Here is a 26168-nt window from a genome sequence, read left to right as displayed (position 1 = left end):
TACGATTTATAAGAAAATTGAAATCTTGACCTCGCTGGTATCAGTGGAGTATGTAATTGATGTTGGAACCGTAGGCCGCTGAAGTACTACTGAAAGAAGATCATCGTAAGAGAAAAAATATAAAAAATTGTTCGTGCTATATCCATATGTATCCAAAATTGGATTTTAGTTCCAACTTCATTCTGTCCCTGACAGCGTAACTCGGGTCGAAACGTAAACGACAAAAATCATGCGAGGTACTTCAACGACCTACAGTTCGAGTATCGATTACTTCTATCGAATTATAAGAGTTTAAGAAACTGGCTGACTGCGACGCGAGAGAAAGTGAGATTTTATTCGGACGTAGTTGACGATTTTTCATCTCTTTCCTGCGTATTGCGTATCGCATGTAAGACACATACATACGTACCTCTGCGTAGATACACGTTGAAAATAAACCGCAGTCCACGCGAATGCGGGCAAAGACTGTGTAATGCTGTACAGGCTGAGTATTATTGCGGGAATTAAGAAGTCTGTAGGAGAGCCGGCGACCGCGGATACCGGAGTAGCGAAATTAACCGCCAAGTCCGCAAACTTGCGGTTGCCGGAGGCCTGAAGTCGCGGGGGGTTGAAAGAGGCAGCGGTAATTCGCCTTTCGCCAACTTTCATCCGATCCGCGATATTCTACGTGCCAATTGGAGTTTTTACCGATCCAGCAGAACGCCCACTCGAATTCAATCCACTCGCAATTAGCTACTTCCTATTTGCATGATCAGTCTCTGCACAACGCTAACGTTGCACCATCGATGATGTCCATTTGCATGACCGTGATCCGATTCGAGGAGTAGGTTAAACTCGTTTGAATCATGTAGTTTGTAAGACGCGATTCGTAGGAAGCTTGTAGAAATTAAAAGTCTCCAACGATTGAACGGAAAACGTGAGGTTTTCCTTGTTAGTTTTTCAACTTTTACCCCAGATACGTATTTAAACGTTGATACCTTTGATACGAACTTGCCCGCTGCACAGCGGTGTGGGAAATTTTTTAATCGCTCGAATGAATAGCTGCATGAGAATTAGAACAAGGGTAAAATTGCATTTTTGACAGAAAAGAAGACAATGCGATTCGGGGGTGAGATATTTTTCGAAATCTGAAATTTTGTCACTTTTTCAGATGGTAGACGTAACCTTCAAAATGATACACCCCTGAATATAACAAATGATTTTTTTTACATGACAGTAATTTTAACACCGTCCAAAACGTTATGTTATATATTTATTATCGACGGAATATAATTCTCAATATACAAGCACCGAGAAGAAGTTTCGGTGTTAAATATACGTATAATATGTACATTCTATTCAAATTAACATAAAACTTGCAGCTGATCCATTTATGCCAGGCTACAAAAGCAAGCAAACTTCCTTCCAAGGATACAAGATTCCGGTCTTATTTGCGAAATTCCTTAACTTTTCCAGGCTTTCCCTGCTCGTAATAACCACCCCTTAACCCCTTGAGCCACACATTATATTTTATTGTGCTGAGTAAATTTTAATCACAAGATGATATTCTATGATTTTTTGGTTCACTGATTACAAATCCGTAATCAGATTTCATAAATTCCATATGGTGGATCCAAAATGGCGGACGAAAATTTCAAATTTGATCGAATCCGTTCAAAAAACTGTAGGCAGGGGTTTTCGAGGTCGCTCATTGAATTCGCCGTACTGAATTGTCAAAATATGATTTCGGATTCGTAATCGGCGACCTCAAAATCCCTGGACAGAGTTATTTCGATCAAAGTTGAAAGTTTCGTCCTTTATATTCGATCCGCCATCTTGAAATTTTTTAATCCGAATTTAAATTCGTAATCAGCGACTCGAAAAACATAACTTATGTAAAACGTGTGTAGCAGGATGAGCCAAAAAAAACTAACCTATCGAATCTACGGTCTTAAAAGGACCTATTTACCGAGAAAAAAATTCTCCCGTTTGGAAAAATTTATGGCTCAATTTTAAAAGGTGTCGCTGGCCATTTGAAATTTGTCATTTAAATAACACGAAAAAAAAATTTGTTTTTTAACACCCTAACAACCTGATGTATAGGTATGCGTAGAGGGGTAACTTTTTCGGAAATGAATTGTTCCTACAATTTTCACGATTCTTGTCAATCAATTTGTTTCCAACAACAATAACTCACACTGTATCACAGTAATTACCCTCAAGTATAGAAAAGCTATTATCGTACCGTCAGAACTAGCGTAAAATGGCAAAGAAATATGTTTTCAAACTTCTCTAAGCATGCAAAAAATGGATATAAAATATGTGGTGAGGATACCTATCACTACGACTCAAAGGGTTGACACGCTGAGAGGGATGAATAAAAATCCAGTTTTATTTTCATCGGAGTGTGAATACGGGGGGAAGGGGGTTAACATTGATCATCCCCGTACACGTAGCGGAATCGGGGGAGTATAAAGGAATGGGGGGGGGGGTTCTCTCTGTGAAATTGGGACAAAGTTGTAATATAGTTGTATAAATAACTGGCGGCTCTCGAGCTAGACGCTGTCAGATATTGCGACAGGCGGGTATAGAAGAGGTACGAGGCGAGAAATAGGAAGGAGGCGAGGGAAGGAGCGTATAACGAGAGTAATGAGGCCTGGCAAAATGCGGAGTGGCAGGTGAGGCGGGGTATTTAAAATGACGAGGGAGGTCAAAGGGGAAACAAAGGACGGCATACTCTCCGTCTTTAACAATAAGATTAGAGGCAAACTCGAAACTCCTCCTCGAATGAAAATTCGGCTTGACGCTCTTTCAATTACAACCTCAGTAAAAGCACTTACGATCAATTAACGCTTCTAGAATCCCGTCGGATCCGATGAGGAAATACAATGAATTTTCATCGCGCCCGACGGGTTACTTTTTTCACGCCCGGTCGCTTTGCAGTTACGACGAAAAAAATTTAAACGACAAAAAAAAGTAAGGAGATACGATAAAAAACACGTTTGAAAAAGGCCCGATCAGAAATTTACGTCGATTCAGCACGGCTCGTGACTTATTGAGCATTGAGGAGGAAAATCGTGTTATCAGGTCGGCAGAGACTCGATATTTCACGTTCGTCACAACCGGCAGTTGCGTGTCATGCGACGCGTTTTGCAAATTCTTCGATATTTTCATTTCATATTTATACAAAATATTAATCTAGAAATCCGATTAATGCACCGAGTTGAATATTTCACTGTGAACGTCGATCCTCGTGATTACACGAAACAATGCAATCGGATTACGGACAGAAATACCTTTATTAAAATCAAGCAAATCGTTTGTTTCTTCGATGCAGAAAGTATGCGCGGTGGATAATCTTATGAAATTAAATGGAGAATTCGATCAAATTATTTCGCGTTTAACGGTGCCGAAGTAATTGCGTTACTGTATAATACAGATATCATTTTAAACGCGTGACACAATTTTATAAAATCAATATATCTACGTATATAAATTATACATACATATAAGAGTGATGTGAAGTACTTTTCACGTCAAACAAGACTAAACACTCGAGTAGATGTGCAATCAAAGAACGAGGGCCAAAACGGATAGTTTTTTCCTCATCTGTATGCAAAGAAAAAAGACGTTCAATCATCGCGTACGATTACAGAAAATATCCAATAATCATCACCAGCTCCCGTATCAACATGCAGACACATATTTTTTATTCAAATCATTTTCATTCCTTATTTGGTTTCCAACGTGAAGTACAATGTTTGAAGCCAGGAAATACAATTCCTATATTCCATATTTTAAATTTTTAAGTCACCAGTATACCTGAACATTTTATAATTTTTAACACACATTCATGCATCCCGTACCTATTCGTACACAATATCGTTCGAAATGAAACATCGTCGTAAAGAGAATCGCCACATGGGCGGCTTTTATTCAACAAACGTTTTGTTTTTACTGCAACTTCTGGGATGGAGGGATGGCGGAGGGGAAGGAGGGGGGGGGGGGGGGCGTTAATCGCGGCGTAAAAAGGTGGGGTGGATTAAATTCATCTGAAATCTCGCGCGTGTTCTTCTCCCCCCCCCCCCCCCCCCACCCCTTCGCCCTCAGATTTCGTTGTTACGCCCGCTCTTCTCGTACTTTTACTCCTGCAGAAAACGAGCCGCCGCCTCCTCCACGCTTCTCTGTGTGTTCACCCAGGGTTTTTATACCTACGGCAACCAAGTTCGCAGAAACAGTGATATCGACCCAACGACTCGACGCAGTCAGGCTCCACCTCCGGTATAACGTTCTCTACTCTATTCCTGCGTTCAGCCACCTTAGCGCAGTCATGTATTTTCCTCTCCTCTCCTCTGCTCTCTCTTCTCCCCTCTCACCGCTGTATCGTCGTTACAAATACGTAAACTCTCCGTTTGCACGATCATTTTTTCATCCGCTCCACTCTTTTCTTCCAGTTTGCCGCATCTCTGTTTTATTTTCTCCTTTCGTTCGTTCGTTTGTCGTCGTTGTTGTTGTTGTTGTCTTTTTTTTTTTTTTATTTTTTTTTTTTAAATTTTTGTTGCAATTTTCATTACAATCGCGATTACACGCTACGAGCTTTCGCGTTCTTAAGCACCCCCTGGCAATCCGCGTACATGATATACGTATGCATCGTCGTAGGTAGTCGACGTTCAATTACTCTCGATAACTCTCCTTGATTCCCCTTTAGATTTACCTACTTATATTTATCGGTATATTAGAGAGCTTGAAATAATGTTGCAGAAAAGTGACGAGAAGGTAACAAGTCATTCCATTTACTCGATCCATCAGAGCTCTACCTTGTTTTGTTTAAAGTTGATGGAATCACCGGTGATTTAATCGTAGAACTTAATTTTAATAAATCAAATATCGAATTTCTCATGAACAACCATCTGTTATACATACCTAATTCAAGTTCTCGAATCAAAAAAGAATTTTCACTCGATTCGTTGCGAAAGAAACGTTTCATAAGTATTGAAACTGCATTGGGAGTTCACAGATCGAATTAATTATTCGAATTATTTAACTAGTTATTCATGTCGGTCTGTCGGTTGATCGAAAGTAATATTTGATCGATCCAATTCCATTAGAAATGTATACAGGTAAGTTTTTAATGAATTCGCTTTAATCAAATAAACTTCACACGAATCGCAAATACTTGCAGCGAATAGTGAAATATCAAAGGAAAAGGAGACTGTATTTACTGTCGCGAGAACTTTTCAAAGCGCCACGAAATAAGTTTAAAAAATCAAACAATCGGCGCGTGTATACTTATAATTATACAGGTTATACCTATAACATAAAACATAAAACACTTGACAATCATCGAGATTTAATAAAACACGAACGTCTTGAGACGTCTCTGAGAATGTGTAAAATGTTGTCGTTCAGGGTGGCTCGGAAAATTCACTTCTTGGGAAAATTCCAAAACGCTACGCATTGGCGGTGAAAAAAATTTGAAACTTTGCAGTTGGATGGGTATGTGGTAAAGATACCGCGAGATTTTCATTCTTCCCAATGTATCGCAACGCATGTAGCTATCTGCATGAACACACAGATGCGGAATAAAGATATGTGAGAACTGTTGAAAGTTTATATCGAAGCGATTCGTTGCAGGAGTGGTTTTTGGCAAGGTTGATAGATACGAACATGCATATAGTGTGCCCATGAAATATGTATACATCGGTATGTATCGTTGCAGCGAATGCAGGCTGCAGCATACGTTTTTACATGTATATACCACAGTTGAAAGATTTTCGGTTATAAATATTTCCGCCACGAATCTCTCAAGTTCGGTATAAATAGTGATGAATAACATTGGTCAGCAAAATTTTGTAACAAGGAAGATGCTTACTAATTTTTAAATACCTATAATTTACGCTCGTTAAAAGACTTTATTTATTTTGATTCGATCGTGTCTAGTTTTTTTGTTACAACTACTATAAGTAAAATTTAATGTTTATCGTTTTAGACTTGTCTTTTTTGATTCAGGGTGTTTTCTTATTTACAATTAATACCAGTTAGTTGATTACAATAAATAACAAAACGCTCCGAACCAAAAAAGGTAAGTCAAAACGACAAACATTTAATTTTACTCGCAGCGGTTGTAACGCAAAATCTAGACCTGATCGAATGGAAATAAATTTCGATTTATGATAACGGTAGACGGGTATTTGAAAATTAGTAAGCACCTTCGTTGCTGCAAAACTTTGTTGATCAGTGTACCGTAACATTGAATATAACCTCATTTTTGTTCATAAAAACTATATTTTTGGCAAAACTAAAAAAATCGTAGTACAACAAAGCTATTCGTATCTAAAATATTCCAATATTAATTCGATTATACTGAACCTTGTTCCTAACATAATCAGTTAAAAGTTTTTCACATTGTATACGAAAAGTGAATTTTTATTGACCAATGTAATTGGAAGAAAATTTGGAATCACGGAAAATGAGACTAGCCGCAGGCTCTGTGCGCTGTTCTTATTCAAATTGTTTAAATAATGGCAAATTACAGACAGGTATTTCGGGATTTAATACGTCAGCGTTATTGCCAAGAAGCAACAGCAGCATTTATCACGCATTCCTGAGATGTCCGCACACGTTATAGTCGTAACAAGAATTACTCCTGCATACATCCATGCTTGGTAGAAAATTCCTACATATTTTATTCTATGTTGTTTTTCTTTCTCTTCTTTGCCCTCATCTTTTTTTTCTTCGTCTTATTCTTATTCTCCGTCTTTGCTACTTTCGAGGGAAATTCTTGCCGAAAAGAAGAAAATTGCGTACATTGAAGAAAAAAAAAAAAAAACAAGAAAAATATGTACAAGAAGTTCGTAAAGTGAGTAGGTAAGGCGAGAGGTGTGTATACGTATAGCGTTACACGTTACAAGCCCGTGAAATAAATACATTTGAATAAAAGTAAAAGAAAGTTATGCATAATGTGTAATTACAAAAATTCCCATCGCCCAGGTATAAAAGCTAAGGGTAAAATACCTGCAGAAAAAAGTAAATGAAAATTCGAAATGGAAAATCCTATGAATGTAGAAAAGATATGCTAGTACGGCACGTGTAAAAGCGTTTTCAGGGAAGGAAGAGGAAAAAATATTCAAGAATGCAGGCGGAAGTGCGTCGTAACAAAAATATGCTCTGACTTGGTTTGCAGATAATGGAAACCGCGATTGTTGCGCCGAGTGGTAACAATACTGAAACTGGAAAGTACGAAAATGGCAAATAAATGAACGGACAATTTATAGGGCTGTACAAATATATTTTATTATAAAAAGGTAAGTAATTTTTACGTCGCTCGGCATGGTTTTATGAAAACGTAAAAAAAAGAAAATACTAATAATAATAATGTAGGTATACCTTTATCTAGATCGCAACTTTCTCTTTTTCCTCTCCCTAGTTACGTTTCGCGTTATTTTTGAAAAATGCACTCCGGGTCAGAATTGTATGTTAATTATCGCACAGTATTTTGTCACCTTCGATATATATATATATTATATATACCATACCGTACGCAGATTGAATTTTTTGTTGAAATACTGACCGAACCGCGGCACAAAATGTCGCGTTGACATTTGGAAAAATATAAGATATACTTCATGGCTGTATTCGCGTGTAATAATATTTGGAATAATAATTATCCCATAAACTTTTTTTTACGAGCCCGCAGCTATATTCGTTTTAAAATTTATGTCTGGGGTTATGGATTTTAATCGCCGAACTCATCGCGGAGCTTCATTAATTAGGAACATTATGAATCTATTAATTATGACGTTTTTATCAGGCGTGGGTCGTCGTGTACATAAATTGTATTAACAAGGATTCAAATCAACAATCCGTGTTGTTTAATAATTTTTCACTCCCTCAGACGAGTGCAGGTACGATTATAGAATAAAAATTTTTTAAGCATCATCCTTTTTTTTTTTCCAAAACTTCGAGCTGCATTCTGAATTAACAAACAGACACGGCAATTAACGCTATTTCGGCATAGGAGGAATGCTCGTGCGTGAAATTTAAACCAGCGTGGGAGAACTGGCCACATTTATACACCATAACACAATTCTATTTACCTCGATAAATACATTTAGTGAAAGTAAACACATCGGGTTTGTTGCTGTCCCACAAGTCGGTCGTACGTTGACATTTAGAGCGCAATTTTTTACCTCCATCTATGCCTCAGCTAGCTCCATTATCACGTATGATACGATTCAGTCTTCGTTTACTCGCATGAAGTAGGTGTATTTATACCAGGAATGAATTTCATGCGCAGACACCGGGGAAAAACGGCCTGTAGGTACAATAAATTATGCAACGATTTTTCACATCGTTCATTTTGCGAAGCTGGATGAAATGTTTGAAAAAATTTGAGAAGTGCATATCGCGAAATTTCAATTCCGTAATGCACAGACCACGAAGAAAGGAGAAATAAAAGTGACTGAAATTTTTCAACCACCATAGCTTTTAATCACGCTGCAGCCGTTGCCCGGAAGCTGGATGTTTAATGCCGGTGCACAACAACGGTCTGCAATCAGCTAGGCCTGATCTAATCCACCCCGACCCGACAACTACTTGTTGGTTTAATTAATACAAATTGAACTTAGCGCCTAGTCCGCAAACCCCGTGCCGTTCACAGTGTACATAATACGGTATATTATTAACAGAACTGTCATTTATGTACCTACCGCGAGACGAAGCTTCGTGTATAACGATTATACGGATCCGTATATGGTTTGTCCCCGCTAATGGTGCACCACTCGCACAAACTTTCTATTTAGGTGCTTATAATACTAATAACAAGCGAAACGAACCTGTTTTAATGGGATACGCAGTGCCGTGGGTGAGTATCGTAATTAAAAATGTAAAAAAAAAAATAAAAAATATGTAGTTATTCTGTGTGGGATAAAACGAATACAACGAACAAGTAAACAGACGGAATCTAGGCTGTCTAGACAAGTGTATATAGGTATGCGAAGGAAAGGAGATATCGCAGACTTGCGAAGGAATACGAGAGGCGAAAATTTTTTTATAAGAAAACGTGACAGGGAATTGAAAAAGTACGATTTATATCATATTTATCAAATTATTCTTCTATCGCTTTGAAGTGAATACAATCTTGATAAGACGGCGATGGCTTGCGCATGTATCTTCGTAACTTGGAAATCAGCTGAGTCTTTTTTTTTTTTTATCAAGAAACAACTTTTCTCACTGGGTTTGATGTCGCTGATTATTTAGCTACAGGACACGATACCGAGTCGTTGTAACTGACGAATTCAATATGGTTGTAAGTATAGTACATGGAGAATAAGTGAAATAATGTAAAAAGTCTTTCGATTTTTTTCGAAGCGAAATTCAGCTTCTGGAATTATATAAAAAGAAGTGGAAGTGACCGACATTAATATCGAGACAACGTTGTACGATTAAACATCTAACGCGTTTATTATAAATATTTACTAATGGTCATAAAAACAAAGTGTATCGGTGAATTTGTTGACAATAGTCATCTGAATAAAACGTATCGATCGCGGAATGGAATCTAACGAATATATGCAAGGTTCTCAGCTATTTTATGGGAATTTAAAACGAATCGTCGATATGTCTGAGTTTCTCTTTACACAATTCCGTTATTTCCTATTTTCCTGTATATAAACAGATCTTTACAGTTCACAAACATGATAATTTCATAAGTAACAAACGTGCGATTATCTCGTAACAAAATGAATGACAACTATCGACTATTGGTTAAAATTTTTTTTAAATATCACACGAAGAGGAGAAACGTTTGCAAGCATCTTGATGCTGTTGAAAACTGACAAGGTCCAGCCTAATATCCCTAGTATACTGGTAGTTTTAAGTAATTAACTCATGGTCGTCGAGCCGAGAGTAACTTACAGAATACAAGACAGCGTCTCTAAAGGTTATCGGAAGACCTTTTCCTCTTTTCGAGAAGAGGGACGTACTTACGTCAACAGGGAGTGATCAAACAAACGTCGAGAGAATCGCAAGACTGCGGAGCAGACATGGATGCTTGCACTTGCAGAAAGACCGTGTGGATTCAGAAGCGCAGAGATCAATTGTCCCAGAAACCAGGCATGTGATCGTATTTATACCAGGCTTAACAGCGTGGCCACGAATTTGTGGGAGAGAAAAAAATCCATGACTTTTCCAGGATCAAAAACCTAGTTTCTCCTGACATTTTCCCAGTTCTATTAATTTACTAAAATCCTATGTAAATCTTTGAGCTTATTAACTCTATATTCGGTTCAAATTCGATTCGGCGGACGACACCACGTCGTCTGTAGTTGAAAATGTAGCGTCAGTGCCACGCTTTGCCAATTTATTTACCGAGCGACCGACAGCAAAGAGATTTTTATCGCTAGCGTAGCGGATATGCGTACGTGGAACACATCGCAGAAGCATTAGTTTCGCTCTGTTTTATCGTAACACGAGTATGTGATAAGAGTGGAATCAACAGCGTTAACTGGCACGAAATTCGACCGGTTCGAGTCATTCCTCCACCTCAGGCTAATTGTCTCGCCAGGCAATTAGCGACACGTGGAACAATCAAGAATCCGGAGAATAATTTCGCCGCTAGTTTAACCGCGTGCACTCGTTTCGTTCGCGACATGACACCTTCTGTTTATACCGAAGAAATTGTTACGGATATAATTATGGATAAAATTTTGTCGAAGAAAGAAAATTAATCGCTGCGCGTGCGATTTTTATTTTCTTTTTCCTTCTTTTTGTACCTTTTATTTCACACGGAGTACAATCGTCCGTTCGTTACGGTTCTGCGGAGGTAAAATTGCAGCAGGTTATTTCCAGCAAGTAAACTGGAGTACTTGTTGAGAGATTGGTTAATTTATTATTCATCACCCGTGACACGCGTATCGTGTGTATACGACCTTGTACCTGATTACTTATGCAAAGATCATGAAAATATTTTACTACTTTTGTTTTACCGTCCCTTCGATAGAGACCGCAATCTTCTGCGCTCGCTTGGATTTAGGTGACACGTCTTCGTTCTGCTTAGACTTTATTATTACACCCAGCTGCGTAATTTAAGCCAAACGATTGGACGGGAAACTTTCGTTGTGTGGATACAGGCATTATAATAAAACACTAAGTTGCAAGTTTTTGCAAACAGTTTTTAACTCACATTGTTTTTTGCACTAATTTTATGTGTGAAATTGCCAAAATTCTCTGTATTATATTTGTAAAAATATATAATTGGACGTCTGAAGCCATTCGGATGGATATACATTAGGCTAGTTTTTTTAAAACTTTCTTGTCTTCCTACGTAACTTAGTTTTTAGTTTCAAACGAAGTCTCGTGAAACCGGAACTCGGTAGTAAAGTTCTAAAAGGTGACTCAGCTGCTTTGAATTTTTCAAAGACTCTAACCGAAATACCTCGAAAACTGTACAAGTCGGGAAGCTGTTTTTGATTCAATTTTGTAGATAATCAAATTTTTTATAAAAAAAAGGTCGAGACTACTATAGACCTAAATATTCATTTTGTATTCGATACAAACGTTTAGACTTGAATGCATTGAATAAATGAATGAAGACGCTCGTTACCTTGTCAATTTTTAACTCACCCGTGTTCTAGGCTGATACAAATAATATAACGTGGCAATGACGACCTTCATTAAATAAAATTTGACTGTCGACAAAATGAGACCATGTACAGCTTCCCAATTTGTATAGTTTTCGAAATATTTCGATTAGAGTGTTGGAAAAATCCAAATCGGCTGAGGTACCTTATAAAATTTCACTACCGAGTTCCGATTTCACGAGACTTTGTTTGAGGCTAAAAACTAAGTTTTCGAAAAAAATCCGTTCTAACATACATTGAATGAAAAATTGAAGCCAATGTATAAACGACATTCGTTACGATTCTTTTCCTCGACTGATGCTTGATTATAATCGTGACGAATACCTCAATGGAAGAAGGTTCTTCTATCTCTGTTGTGAAAATGATTTTCGTGTAAAATTATTCAGTCATTACGAAGTGTAAGAAGAAAAAAAGCAGAGTGATTCTCGGTGAAGACACCTTCGCAAAGCGGAGGCGAAGGTCTGTTTAACAGCGTCTGCACGTAGACCAAGGTGAAAAATAAAAGCGACGTGGAAATAGACGCAGGTACCCAGACTACCTGGGCTGCAAAAGCTGGGAGCTGCGGCGCGGCTGCAGCCAAGCGGTGAAAGTCATCCCAGGAGAAGACATCGCACGGACGTCAGCGTCTCTCCGCACCAGCACCGTGACGACGCCTCGTAGCGTAGGCGGCAGCCTGCACAGGATGCTTGGAGGAACGGACCGAGATATAACCAGAGCCCCTTGTGCTTGTATCCCCATAATCGTGTGGGCCTGGAGGCACCACGGGTACATATGCATATTGCATGTGTGACTCGCGTATAAGGCCACGTTCGATGCCCCGGCTCTAATCATCGTTTTGCGACAGTCGAGAGAGATTGCTACCATGACACGCCGACGAAGCGGACGAAGCGGACGAAGAGGAAGAGGCCGAGTCAATGATCATCGGGATCCTGTGATTAGTGCGTAGGAATTGCTCACGCGTTCACTGTGGACAATGCATGGTTGACCCTTTGAGTCACGACGGTACGTTTTCTCAACAACTATTTTAAATCCATTTTTTGTATGCTTAGAGAACTTTGAAAACATACTTCTTTGCGGTTTTTTACTATTTCTGATGGCATGCTTAGAGGTTTTCAATACGCGAGTGTAATTGTTGCGATATAACGTGAATTATTATTGTTAGAAACAAATTGATTGACAAAAATCGTGACAATTGAAGGAATAGTTCACCTCTACACGTATACATGTTTTGCACAAATCATAAGGTTTTAGGGTCGCTGATCGTGAATCTGAAATTGGATTTCGAAAATTCAAGAAAATTTGAAATTTGATCGAATCCTGAGAAAAAAAAATCTGTACAGGGGTTTTTGGGTTCGACGATTACGAATCTGACATCAGATTATGAAAATTCAGTATGGCGAATTACATTAGCGGCCTCGAAAACCCTTGCGTAGAGTTTTGTGACCGGATTCCATTAAATTTGAAATTTTCGTCCGCTATTCTGGAACCACCGTATTGAACTTTTGAAATCTGATTTCAGATTCGTAATCAGCTAGCCCAAAAACCGTAGAGTACTATCTTGTAATAAAAATCGACTCAGCACAATAATTTTTGACTCAAAGGGTTAAAACGTTCACGTCTGTTGCGAGTGCAGTTTTAAGTCGGCACCGAATTAAGGAAAGACGTTTCTTCACAGTCTCGTTCGAATGTAATTTTTGCGATTAGCCCAAGATGTAGCGGTTTCAGTACACAACTTGTCGTCCGATGACGTCGACAAGTACTCGAACAAGTACAAGAAAAGATCGACTGACTGCAATCTGACGGAAACACTCCTAGAAATCCCAGTTATTTAAATAATAATATTGGGTAAAAAACAATTTCAGTTCCGCAAACAACTCGGAAGCGGTTACTAGTCAGGAATAACCGGATCAATTGAGACCACGATCATCGAAATCAGTTAATTCGTCCTCGAGATATCGTCTTACGACGAAAAATCGGTGAGGTACATAAAAATGGTCGGAGACGATTCCGTACATAGGCCTCGAAGCATCGAAATCCAGTGAAAAATTACCTTCCATTTCCCGGATCATTGATACATCAAGCCAACCTCTGCTAATATTTTCTACCGCGTGACTAACGAAGACTGAAACGCGTGCTGCGGAGATTCAAATGACCAAGTGTTAATACGTATGTGTTCAAGTATTACATATTGTGCAGGTGCTAAAAGGGAAGAGGAAGTTGTTCACTGATCTAAGAGCAGACCCGTGTGTTGGACAAGCTTCTACGTGTCACCGAGTATACGAGGTATACTTCTCGTGCCAGATCGATGATTCACCAACACTCAAGTGTGACGCAGTTATAAGTACTCCACGTGTGTAATACCAACCGCGTCACGCCTAGTAGAGGAGCGTATTCGACGCACCTCTTAAAATTGGCACGAGCTCACCTTGGGCCATTACTCGAATCACGTATACGAGTATACACGTACCTGGAACGTACGTTTCCAACGTTGTTCATATTCATCCAGGTGCAGATGTACCCGCGCGTGCAACGATCCAAGACCGATCGTCGTAACTGATTGCAGAACGGATATAAAGAAGCAGTAGTGGAATGAGAAAAGCAATATCCTCATACAGCTGCAGGCGTAGGAGATTGAGAATAGCGTCTTTTTCTTCTACGGGTGGATTGATCTTTGTGCGATATTTTGGCGACATTCGAAACCCGCGAGGCGCCGGTTCCATCTTTTCATCGATTTCACTTAACGATTTTCAAACATCCACCAGCTAAGCACGTTTCTCGGTTCTCATTCACCGCCGTCGTAATCGGCTTCATTCGTTCCAACGCGTGATGTTGGATACGTGGATTAAGCCACGAGACCCGGGCTGCTCCGTATACCGGAACTGCCATAATCGAGTGTGAAATCGTCGTGGGTGGGCAGTTTAAGCGCGAGGATGAACTCTTGACTAATCGTAACCTGCACGACGTACCTTTTATCACACCGTGGCCATTAGCGTCGCGCTACGACGAAAGCTGGACGAGGAAACGAAATCCTCGGACTCGTTCCGCAAGTTAAAAACGTAACGCGATGTTATTGCAATCGTGACCAGAGCCTCGCAGTATTCATTCGGACTCTTCCGGTCCGCCTTACGCGTTTTATTCAAGCGCGGAATGGGAATGGATAATCGTCTTTTCATTGTCAGTTCGTGCCCCGTGACTGCTTCGGCACACTTCAGCTTTCAGGGCACGCGAGAATGCCGAGAGAAAATCATAGACTTGAACGTGTAAACAATAGGCCGAGTCATCTGCATGTGATACGGCAGTCCGCTGACATTGTTGTTCGCTCGGTAAAGAAGTTATTCCGCGTTATAGGCGACGGCGGCGGCTCGGAGTTTATAACACACTGTTAAAAATTTTTGTACGGAACTTCCTACACTGTATTGGAAGTTTTACCAGGATGCGGAACAGCGAATCCACCGTACATTTACCGTTCATTCTATTTACAAATCACTTCTTTCTGTGTTTGCCATAAATTTTAGAAAAATCAAAAATCTCATTTCACTATTACGACAAATATATTGTAACTTACCACGCTGCACCGAATTTTTTAATTTGTAGCCTGAATTCGTAAATTGACAACTCTTTTTTACAGTAAATATGTAGTAAATTGACAATCATATTTAACGGCGTATCGTTGGTGAATGTTACAGACGTGTTGAATGTTGCAGCGCCAGTGTTACACGTAAGTGCGGGTACGCGTCATTTTATCCCCGTTTGTAGGTTGAGGGCGTGATAGAACGGAGAGTTATCATCGAAGCGAATGGATTCGTTCTACCCTTGTTGTCGTAATTAGTAGATAATTATTAATCCGGCCAACTCCCTTCAGTCAGCGCAAACATCAATTAGGCGAAAATGTATGCGTGCAAAATATTTCCGCGCCACTCGAACCGGCGCTGCGACCGCCTCATTATCGATACACCTACTCGAATTAACACCGGCATGCCGCGAATGATGACCCGGATATAATACGCGCAGCAAGCAAGCCGATGTTTACGTATCAAATCCAATGCTGCGAATTGTGGGATTTAATGCGAACGCGAATTTTATACCTCGCCGACGCTATAGCGCAATTTTTGGCTCTATTTGTACGACCTCGATTTTCATCGCTAAATTACTCGCGCCGAAACAACAACGTTCGACGAATAAGCACAATCCATCCGACAGATTTTACTTTTCAAAATAATATTTGTTAAACCTACATAAAGATCGATTAACCACGTAAGTTTGAAGTTGGGGAAATGATTGTTGAAACCTTTCGCTTTCGATGGAGACGGTAGATTAGCATTTAAATAAGGCATGCCTGTGCCTTTTGTTCCTACAGTCTATCCGCGTCATGTATTTCCAGTTTCTTCAGTCGGATGGTTGGGAGGGTGCCGCCGGTACAGAGCGCGATTAAATCGAAACAATTCGCAACTCCCGGATAGGTGGAGTATTTCATCAGCAGCGTTTGAAATCGTAATTGAAATCAAAGTGTCTCGTTCCCTCCCTTTCCTGCAGCCTGCGTATTCCGGACAAACAAAGAGCGGATATCTCGAGATACAGCGATAAACCTCAAAGCTGTTCGTTTACTGACCGAATTAACGATTCATCTGTGGCAGGGTAATGATAATTGCGTTGAAAATTGAAACGGAGAAGCGTTGAATAAGAAATGACGGAAAGAACGAACTCGACGAATTAATCAACAAACAAAACGATTGTATAAATAAGCTTGAATCACATTAGCGAAAAGTAATACAAGTGGTTAATAATCTCGGTCAATATTCCCTTGGAAATTACTGTTATATTAAAATTTGGTCAAGACGAACCTAGCGAGGTTTCAATATCCGCCGGAAGAAGGTGACGTCGTGTCGTCAAGATGCCATAATTTCGTATCAGCTTCAGGGGTTGTCGGTCTGAAATTTAAAATGATTAGGAAAAATTTAATACAAAGATAAAAATCCTCATTAAGCATGGAACAAAACCGACATTAACATTGCCACACTTTGATAGGTATTCATTTATTTTTAACTCGAAAATCCGAAAACACCGTATAACGAGTGAAAGAATTTGAATCAAATTTAGAATCGTAGGTATAAAAAATTATGAGAGAATTTCAGAATGTTCTTAGGCTTGTAAGATTTTCCACTCCCGACATTCTAAGCCTCGGGGTTTTCGGTTCGTAGGTTTGAAATAGTGAAAAAAACATAAATAAAAATTCATTCGATGATAAGCTAGCTCAGATACACTTCGTGAAGTTTTAACTTTGAATAAGATATTTCCAAAAATTTCAGATTCGTTGATCCGTTCATTTTTAGAACTTTAAGTCCTACGTCAACTCGTCGTTGAAATTTCGAAACATCACCAGAGGCGTGCAATAAACGTTACAGAGGAATCGTTGACGATTTGAAAGCGACCCCACCCCCAAAAATAATCCCTATAAGGATTAATACCCCGGCAATCTCGAGTCCTGCAAGCACAGCCTGCGGTAACAGCTGGCAATTAGAACGAGAATCGTTCACATTTACGGTCCGACTAACGCGCCGTACTTTAGTCTAGACTCGAAAAGGTCTCGGAAATATTTGCAATAAACCCGACGCAGTGCAGCGTACCTCTAGAGTAATTTTCCAAGCCTACACGCATTTAGCGGGAAACAAAAGAGCCCATTGTCTCGATCCAACCCCTGCTTGTCGCAGAGTCCGCGTTCCTACATCGCGGGTTGCGGAAGACGCGGAGCTCGACCGGCCGATTCGACAAGGATTTTATCACCGACTCGCAGTGAAAATGGAATACTGGGTTACAGTTAGGGCGTCGCAAAAGTCGGCGAAACAATTCGTCGCGCGGGGGAGTAAAGAAGACAACGCGGAATTTTTATTTCCGGATAGGAAAATGTCTCCTCGTTTGTGTGCGGCAAATACGATACAGGGTGAAAAAAATTATAAGTAAGATAAAGAAAAAAAAAAAAAAAAAAAAAAGAAAAAGCACGACTCGACAGAATTCTGCGGTGAAATTCTGTTTTGAGAAAGTCGATAATTTATAGAGCAAAAGGAGGGATCGCTCGGCGTTAAGAGTATCTGTGATCAAGGTTCATACTTTTTTACACGTCTTCCGAAAATTTCCCGTTCTTTCGGATTCTGGTACCAAAAATGGGGGTACCCTACTGGAACAATCAAAATTCATGTAAAAATGTCCTTGAATATGAGGTTCAAGATGAAATGAAAGGTCACTGTTGGAATACCTTGTTAAAAATTACCCAAGATTTTTTAATACCTTGATGATTTTTTTCATTTTTTTTTTTTTTTCACCGAACTCCGCGAGATTCTTAGGGGTTTTTCATACGTTTTCCTCAGCCCGTGTAATACGCTTCGAGAAGAATTTGCGGAATGAGAGCGAAGTGGAATCGAGGGTTGAAATTTTTGCGAATCTAACCGCGATGTTTCTCGTTCGCTTTTGTAGGTAACAAACGGCGCGTGACGTTGCGAAATTGAAGAAATAAAAAAAAAAATAAAAAAAAATAAAAACACAGGATATCTGGAGTGAGAGCGGAGGCTCGAAAAGATGTAAGAATCATACGATAGACTGGATTGGTATTCCGGAATGGTTGCTCGTGAGTTTGCTGAGGATAATTAATAAAGTTATACCGGATCAGTCCGTCGAAGGGGTTAGAGCAAGGCGAAACAGGGCGAATACGTGTAGGGGGGGAAGAGTGGGAGCCGAGGGAGGATGAAAGAAACACTTGAGGCTGGAAGATCTAACGAAAGCGATTCTGTAGTTACCATGACGACGACCCACATTCCCGCCGAAACTTATCAAGTTCGTGCCGCGTTATTGGTCCGTGAGATTCACGTGTGAATTTCCGGAAATCGTTACGCAGATACACCGGAACTTCCCTCCTTCATTGAGCTCCGCGAGCTCCTTCGGTGACAAAAATATGAACGTGATAAATAAGCTCTCTAATCATTATTTCGGAGCTGTGTCAATCCAACCGTTTCACTAGTCACCGATCTGCGATCGAAATCAGAAACTTTAATATTTTCATAACCGTTTTTCCGCTTTCAACATGCAAGGTCCCAGCTTTGCAATTATACGCGTGGATCTTGAAAAGTAACGAAAGATTTTGATAAAATTGCTTCGTTATAGATTTTAAGAGCGAGAATTATCAAATGATGTGATGAGATATGAAACGTGTACAACTGTTTTTTTTTTTTTTTTAACACTTGATCGTACGAAAAATTGATGTATAAACCTCAAGGCAGGTAAAAATGGCTGCAACGAGTTTTGAATATTATAAGTTATACGTGTATACCGTATATCGATGATTCTAAAGCCGAAGATGCTTGAGAGAAGGACAAGACTGCTTACTGAGAAAATCTCAAGGGGATTCTCGTGGGTTCAGGACTCGGGAGGGTTTCGTGAGGTACGAAAAGATGCAAAAAAAAGAGGAAAAAAAAAAGAAGAAGAAGAAGAAGAAGAAGAAGAAAAGAATCCCACCCTGGTCAAAAAAAGGAGGGAAAAAAAGGGGCGGCGGGGTGGTAGGAGGAAAAAAAAAAGCTACGAAGAAAAAGAGAGGCGAAGTAGCGGCGAGGGGGCGAGAGTGAAGACGAAGAGGGTGAAGAAGGAAGGAGAAAAGTAGATGGGAAAAGTTGGTGCCAAGGCTGCACGACACTCGACGGACGGTGAATCGCCTTAAAGATGCGTACAGGACCTGCAGGGATATCGATATTCCATTGCCTTTGCTGCGTTCAACGTGCTCTCCGTATTATGCATATACCTTACACCCACGCGCCTTTATCCGCAGAAGCGTACCGAAAAAGCATTGTGCCTACAGACACTGACGCGAGGGTACGGAAGAAGATACGGACCGTCAATTCCACAATTGAAATCGTTTCGATCGAATCACCGGGTATAATCCCTTTAACAATAAGTAGCCTTGAAGTGTCAGAGTTGAAAATTGAAAGTGATCTGAGATTTTGGCAAATTTCATTATTTTATTTTTTTTCTCTTTCTTTTCTCAAAGACGGTGGAAGACCTTCCGTAAAGTGGTTAAAAGACGCGTTGCAATTCCCACGTTTTTCTTTCGTGAAATTGCAATTTTCCTCCTTTCATTTTGCATTGTACGTAGACGTATGCTGGGGTGGTTATTAAGAAGGTGATTTGTCAATTTCACCCCCCAAATCGACCCCGAATAATTCAAAAATGACTGTTTAATTTTTCAGATTCTTATCTCAACTTTAACCTGTGCCGACAACAGGGTGGATTTCCTCACTTGATATCGCCACACTGGGCCCGTTATTTTAAATGAAAAAATTTCGAGTCCAGATTCGTAATCAGCGACCCAAGAATGGAATTGAAAAATCAACTCTTCGACGGCACGAGTTATGAGTCGAGATAAAAATCTGAAAAAATGTGGTATTTATTTTAGAATTATTTGAAGCCGATTCGGGGGGTGAGAAATTCGAAATTGAAAAATAACATTTCCAAGATCCACCCTAACCTATACTCTGCCTATATTAGAAACTCGGGCGATATCTCCATCCGGCAAGTTTATCAGGCGTAGCTGCAGCGTGGCCACGGACGCCCTTCTACGCCGACGAAGGCACGAAACACAAACGAAGGAAGACCCTGTGCGAATTTCAATACATACCTACGTGTAGGATGGGGTAGCGATACAGACGCGTGGAATAAATAGCAACGTATAACGCGGCAGACTGTCTGCCACCCCGAGTTCTCCCCTCTGTGTTCGCCCTCCTCGCAATCCCCATTGCCCAAACTATTCTCCGATCCTTTCCTTCAGCCCCGGCTGGCACACGCGGCGCTATAAGGGAACGCTGCTTTCTGCTTTGCAATCCTTTGTCGTATACTGTTAACAGCCATCCAGTCAGCCAGCCAGCCAGCCAGCCAGCCAAGCCCCTCTCGCAACTCCGAAGTTAGTTTTAAGTGAAATATGTCAAAAACGCAAATCCTGGGTCGTTCCGCGTAACGTACCTACTCGGTAGAAATGTGCTTAAGGTTGTTACGTCCTTGCTATACGCGGGGCGATCAACGTCTGCGAAATCACGGCGGAGCTGCAATGCGAAAAACAATGTGGACCCTTGCTTGCCACACTGGGGTCCACTGGGTCCGTTTGAACGCCAGTGACAAATATCGTTGCAAAAAAAAAAACCTATCGATCGTTTTTAATTGAAAATTTTTTGCAGAATTTATTAAAAGCTTACTTTGAAGGATCGTGTAGGTTATATAGTCAAAATTAAATTCAAGTTTACTGTATAAATACAAAAATAAAAAAAAAAGAAAAAATGAGACCATTTTTAGAGAGAAATTCATAATGTTTTTATTTTTTTAATGTCAAGGGCTAAAATTTGAGCTGAGTCTTCTACCGACGTATCGCTACAAGTAAGAACACAGTAGTTAAGTGGCTCTTTAAAAAAAGCTATTTGTCTTGAGAAATAAAGAAGGAAATTTTGGGAAAAAATGTACCATGTGTTTATGTCAAAATGTTTTTTTCTCATTAATTATTTGAAGGATATTTGTTTAAGACTTAATGAAAAAATTGGCCTGGGTTCCTTTGGACCCCAGTGTAGCAGGTAAGGGTTAATTGTTTATAGGAAAAGGGTCATACTCTGCAAACTTGACGCTTTTCATGCGTGTTGCGAATATTTGTATAAGCGTATGACCAAGGGAAAATTGAGTTCTAAATGAATCACATACCTACATCTAATTGCAAACTGAATAAAAAATTTTCGCAGGAGTATTTGTTCCACCAACTAAAGAGTTTAATTATCGAGTTTGACTACCAACGCTGTGGTATATTTAGCCGATACTAAAAAGTCGAAATCGAACTATGGCAACTGTGGGTGGAAAAAAAAAATTGGAAACATCGCATCGAGATGTTTTAAAGTTGAGTTATTAGCGTGGAAATTGGATCAAACTAATAAAACGTCCGGGAAAGTAACGTGAAAAGTTTCGATCACGTTTGATTTTTCAGTCCCGCATACGGTGGATGAGGGGGAACTATTATCGGATATACAGATCTGGAGTTATCGAGCGATCCGTGATAAACTAGCGTGAAACGCGCTTAGAACGGGCGGTGCATGAATCCTGGAAATCAATCCTGTCCGCGTCGCGGGATATCCTATCCGACGAGGGAGGATTAAAAAATATAGACGCAGGTATTCCGAGGCCGCGGGATTATCAGGTCGGATGGAAATCGGGCGGAAAAATCTGATCGATAACGCGGGTGAATTCGAGTAGATACGTTGGAAAATATTGTGCGGTAAAAAGAGTCCGTCTGCGGTTGATTGGAAAGGCAGTGATCGAAATTTGAATCGACGCAGAGAGATTGCAGGAGTTGTTCACCTTTGCCGATACATTTCTCTCGCCGACTAACTTTTTCTCGCTTCCGAGTAGCCGCTTTGTCTAGCCAATTAAACGAGCATGCACCGCGGAACACTTCCACTGCCGAACATAAAAAGCTCGAGATCCAAGAACTCCGTGAATGACATCTAATTGTGAGACTTTCCGACCACCTACTACGGACTCGTTTGTGCCTTGGCTCTACGCCGTGTCTCGAGGAGTCGAGGCTAAGTGTTTGCAATTTCTTCCTGGAAAATTCTTACAATTAGTCGCTAAGGAATTAGGAACGAGCTACACAATTTCCGAATTAACCACACCGAGTCTTTAAAAATTAGTTGAGAAATTCGAGATCGAAGAACGTTGCGAAGTGAATAATCAACGTTATCAAAGAAATATATTATTTTTTAATCAGATCTGTAAAAACTTCAATATTATTATTACATTTTTTTATGGAATTTCGCCCCCCCCCTAAAAGTGCAAATTTTTCACCACGTTTAACCCTTGGTTACTTACGATATTTCAAACGTTGTCCGTATGAAGACTCTTCAAATTTTGTACAAATTATTGGCAAGTTCATTTGGTTGAATAAAAATCAAAGATTTAGCATAAAGATATCAAGGTATATGGAATCCCCAATCATTTTCACTCCTCAGCCAACAAAATTAGAGAAATTTTTCTTTTTGTTCTAGAATCAATAATACAAGTAATATTGCGAAAAATCTCGAATGTGAATCGCTACAAACATTTTACTTCCCATGTAACATGTACCCTGTATATGTACTTGTACATTTTTTCCTCTGGTGGCAAAAAAATGAATCACATGTATCGAACGAGGAACTGACGGTAAAAAGAAAAAAAACTTGTGCAGAAACGCGCGAAAATAAAAATCGCTCCCGCGAGAGTAAAAAATTCTTGTCACCCACCTGCGGACCTTCGAAGAGGTGGTTATTTTCTTCTCTTCGCCCGTCTTGGAAAGAGATGTACTTCGGACATGCGTGCCGTGTATGGTACGTATGTGTGTGAATTGGTATACCCAACGTTACGACTAGAGTTAGTTGCGGTTGCCCTCGGCACGGTTCATGGTCCATGGTCGACGGGTTCAGGGGGAAAAAGCGAGGAGTAGGAAAAGAGCAGGCCAGAAGCCGCAATTTATGATTTGCTGTTATTACGAAAATGTCTGCGGCAACAACACCGGAAGACCTGCTACCACGGGAGTCCCTTAACCCTCCTGAAATTGTTATAGCAACGGTGTGATCCCTTACTTTTATTTATCACATGAAGTGAGACGTTACAGTACCTCCTCTTCCTCCTCCTCTTCCTCCTCCTTCTCATTTTCCTCCATACAGACCGGCAGACATTTCACTCGGAAGGTACGAGGGTGTAACAATAAGCAAACTCAGAGTTATCCTGCAGTTTGACCAACAATCATATCCGGATAATAATAAAAATAATAATAAGAATGATAACGATGACGATGACCACAATAGGGAGAAAAGAAGTCGAGGAATAATGGAATCTTGTGTACTAATATGTCCCCCTTATTACCCCATTGACGTTGAAGTTCCTGCAGCGGCCCTGCGGATATATACAAGGGCGAGTGAAATAGTTGTTGTTTGTGGGTCACCATTAGGAAACGAGAAATATCGACGGATCGGGAGTTTCGAAAGAAAGATGGCTCAAAGTCATTCTTGAAGTATATTGTTAAACAGAATATCCTTAACCGTGACGTCGTTACAGCGATGAGATTTTTCATGACACTTTACTCGTAGTGATTTAGTCCAAACTCAGAAAAGTTCCGCGAAAATCAAAGTTCTTAGACAATTCTACTGTTTTGTTTAATTTGGACATTAAAGTCATCATTGGCACGAATGTTTTTTCATCGTCGTTACCAGTAAAGACGGCACATCCTTGTTTCGTTACGTTTGTTCTTCGAAGAACTCTGAGTCGCGATAGATCCGTTCGTTCCCAATCAGACTCACGGCTAAAAATCGTAAGTATAATCTAGAGATCATATGAGCACGAAACGTTTTGTATCCAGAACGTCTTCCTAGCAGCGAACGTTCGACACGACTAAAACTGATCGATTTGGTGCTTGTACCTGGGGAGATCTGAAGAGCATCTGATGGTTTTTAGTACAGTCCGGAGTGGTATAAGGGGAGGTAACTGAAAATGGCAGCAGTTCGTGAAATGCGGCCTTCGCAATCTCTCTGCAAGGGAAAAAGTTGAAGATTTATTGTGAGAAGGTCTTTCACTCCTGCTATACGATATCCCCGGACACAATGCGGAAGTCAATAATCGGAGTGAGCCTGCGGAGCTTTCGTTCAAATCTGGATCTCGCTACCCGAACCATGAAAAACTTCTAGCGAAGGTTAAGAAATGATTCCAAACTCACAAGAATCTCGTGTATAATCGTCTCGCCCATGACGGTGGTAGGACAATATGCAATGGATATATTGTACATGATACATATCGCAGATGAATGACACTCGTCAAACATTCTTCAAAATTTCTTGAAACTTATCGAAGATCTATTCTCGAGGAATTTGCCAGGCACGTACAAGTGGGCAAATCTTTCGGGTGAAGTGCAGGTCTACGAAGTTCAGATTTAGGCGACGGGATCAAACTGTCGATTGTCTGCGTGACTAGCGGTGTGATAAGAGGAGGAGAATTGAGATTGATTAAACTAAGAATAAGCAGATGCGAGGAGAAGCTGCGATCGGAGAACAATCGAGGGATGTCGTGTCCACATCGCGTGGATTATCGAGGCGTGTGAGATAATCAAATCTAGCTTATGGGTCGGCCTTCGATTCGAATCGAACACCGTGTGACCTCAACCCGAAACGATTACCATAATAATTAGCAGCTTCTATTACCACAAATTTGCAAACAGTTCCGTAGAACCATGGAGGTAAATTTGCGTAGGTCTAATTGCATAAGGTTACGCCGACCCTCGGTAAAAGGGACGAGTTATTTTTCAACACCTACGAATTGGAAGTTTGTTTTTAAGCGTTAGAAACCCAGAGGGATGAAAATTCAGGCATGTCGTTTAAAAATTTGAACTATTTAATTTATCAATACCGCGAACATCGCGATCGTTCGTCCTTTATTCTAATCCTCGTATGCTGAGTTTTTCACAGCAAGTTTGATGAAACGTTGAAATTGGTGCTTCGTCGTTTTCTTTTCTCCATTTTCATCCACTACGACAAAAACGCAAGACGGACTCGGTGCGAAATTACGGCAAAGCTCGCGACCTTTCGCCAAAAATATCGGAAGCAATATGACAAGTGGAAAGAAAAAGTCGAGGGAAGAGTTCAGCGAGTTTGAGGAACGTGACGTGACTTAAGTCAGTGCCATTGAGAGTCTCGTCTGTGGCGACTGGCATTGCGGACTATGCGACGGTGACGAGGGGCAGACGAGAAACGTCGGTTGACAGTCTGGCGCTAGGCTCGGTAACGGCGTTAACGTAATGGAATTGCGTAGCGCTCGCTGATTGGTCCGGGTCAGATGGAGCGCGTAATAAGGACGCGGGCGCTTCCGGCATTTCCTGTTTACCCCCGCCGCCCTTGCCGACCCGTTTAACCCCTACTTCGCATCCCCGGATCCGGCAGCAGCGAACCAACCGCGGCTGATCCTGCGTCGCGGAAAAAACCCCGCAGGAAGAGAAGCTCGGAGGGTATCGTCGGAGGCTGCGGAATCCTTGGAAAAGATGAATAGGACTTATTTCGGATGTAATCTGCCACTAGGTATCTCGGATGAGTGGTTTGAAAATGGCGTAGCTATTGTGCCGCGTGCGGTTACGGTGACCATTGATTCTCGAGGACGCGGCGAAGACACTCGTAATGAGAGAACGAGGAGATACGAGATGACAACCCTCTTACACCCTCGTTATCTGGTCTTGATTCAGGAAGCAATCTCACCCTCCGCACGCATATTGCTTCCCACCTCATTGCACCCTAATTACCTGTTCCCTCCTGCCGCATAACCGCCAAACCGCCCCCCCCCCCCCCCCCCCCGCGTTATTACGTAACCGAAAATGTTATTACCTCGGTGAGTTGGGCGACCATGCCTGCAGTGCGCTCCGTACCTACCCCTGCAATTAAAATCTCAAAAATACGTACGTATAAAGGTAGAGGCAAGAGGAGAGGGAGAGGAGAATAAATTTCAGCATCGTAATAATTTCCCATT

General features: G+C 40.6%; 1 protein-coding gene and 1 long non-coding RNA gene across 4 annotated transcripts in view; one reads left to right on the top strand and one right to left on the bottom strand.

The window, feature by feature from the left end:
• Positions 1 to 26168, bottom strand: part of LOC107217733 — a 183510-nt gene that overhangs the window by 121217 nt on the left and 36125 nt on the right. For both annotated transcript variants that reach the window (XM_046730851.1, XM_015655392.2), the window contains one exon: positions 16460 to 16546. The gene's annotated coding sequence lies outside the window, so the exon portion shown is untranslated. The remainder of the gene's footprint in view (positions 1 to 16459; positions 16547 to 26168) is intronic.
• LOC124292813 lies at positions 12324 to 20780 on the top strand. 2 transcript variants are annotated; one of them, XR_006902743.1, is made up of 3 exons: positions 12324 to 12620; positions 19847 to 20039; positions 20145 to 20780. It is a non-coding gene; the product is annotated as an uncharacterized LOC124292813 (long non-coding RNA). The 2 variants fall into 2 exon arrangements; XR_006902742.1 differs by having other exon boundaries at positions 19847 to 20780.

This window comes from Neodiprion lecontei, chromosome 2 (assembly GCF_021901455.1).
Source record: "Neodiprion lecontei isolate iyNeoLeco1 chromosome 2, iyNeoLeco1.1, whole genome shotgun sequence".
Taxonomy (NCBI): Eukaryota; Metazoa; Arthropoda; class Insecta; order Hymenoptera; family Diprionidae; genus Neodiprion; species Neodiprion lecontei.
Note: the sequence above shows the minus strand (reverse complement) of the source record. Positions and strands in the feature narration are given on the sequence as shown.